Genomic DNA, 1,164 nt, shown 5'->3' with positions numbered 1-1,164 from the left:
TTCCTTTTATTTCCTTCACAAGTGGAACAAACTTAATTAAGTGACTTTCTTGTTTCACCAAATCCAAATAATAATATGTGAAAAATAAAAACACAGATCAGTCTTAACTGCACCAGTTCATGCAGATCAGTGTTGTTTTGAATTTGAATTGCGTCAAATAATGTAAAAAAGACCCCAAAAAAACGTTGGAAGTCTGTCAGACAACCGTGTGACCATCCCAAACCATTTTGCAATGGCTGGAAACGATCCTCTACTGCACCAGTACATGACACTATAACCATGCTGCTGTTGAAGTCCATGCCCTGAGCAGTCATTGTTGACTGCTCAGCGCTTAACCCTCAACCCCCAGCGCCCAACCACCTAATGAATGCAACAATAAATGCATTCATACGTGAAGTAATGCGCCTATAAATTGAAGCTTCGGACGAGAGCATCAAATACACCCAAAGAAGAAAAGAAAAGAGAGAGAGCCGAGAGAGCTCTGAGAGAAAAGAAGAGAGTTGAGTTGAGTAGAGTGTGATCCTCCTCCTCTGTAATATTTTCTTGTGTGCCACTATTTATTAGTGAAGCTCTTTTCTGTGGATGTAGGCAGTTGCCGAACCACGTTAAATTTTTTGGTGTCACTGAGTGCATGAGTGTACTCTTTTATTACCGCTTTTATCCCTTCCGCTGTGTTGATTTCCCCAACAGCTGCCGCTATTACTCACGCTCTGGTCGCACGGTCGTGTCTCATCAACCAGACTTAGGGTCCTGTCTCCTTGGAACTCAAGGATACAGACGATCCTATAGAACAGATCCTGTTCAAGTAAGGTCGTGGCTTTGAACACTCGCAGTTTTCTATATAAACCCCTATCTTCTTTAATACATCTCCAATGTGGGAGTAGTAGTACTCTTCTCACTTCTGTGTGCATTTTGTCTTGGGTCTGCTTTCGTGTCTATTTAGGCTAACTTTTTCTAAACAAAACATTTTCTTGCTCGATATATATAAAGTATAGGGGATAAAAACTTCTCAATTATTTTAATTCCTATAGATCATCATGAAATTTAAATAACTTCTTGAATTTATTTCATTCCGGGTTCCATATTAATTAATAAGCATAATAATATTGTATAATAAAAGACTTTGGGATACAAATTAACAAGTTTATTATTTTTCATAAACCT

General features: G+C 38.3%; 1 non-coding gene across 1 annotated transcript; it reads right to left on the bottom strand.

Moving 5' to 3' along the window:
• Positions 1-707: 707 nt before the first annotated feature.
• On the bottom strand, positions 708-815 carry LOC118344093. Its single transcript, XR_004797859.1, has one exon. It is a non-coding gene; the product is annotated as a small nucleolar RNA U3 (small nucleolar RNA).
• Between the last annotated feature and the right edge of the window lie 349 nt (positions 816-1,164).

This window comes from Juglans regia, chromosome 12, assembly GCF_001411555.2.
Source record: "Juglans regia cultivar Chandler chromosome 12, Walnut 2.0, whole genome shotgun sequence".
Lineage (NCBI taxonomy): Eukaryota > Viridiplantae > Streptophyta > Magnoliopsida > Fagales > Juglandaceae > Juglans > Juglans regia.
This window is presented reverse-complemented; position numbering and strand designations above follow the sequence as displayed.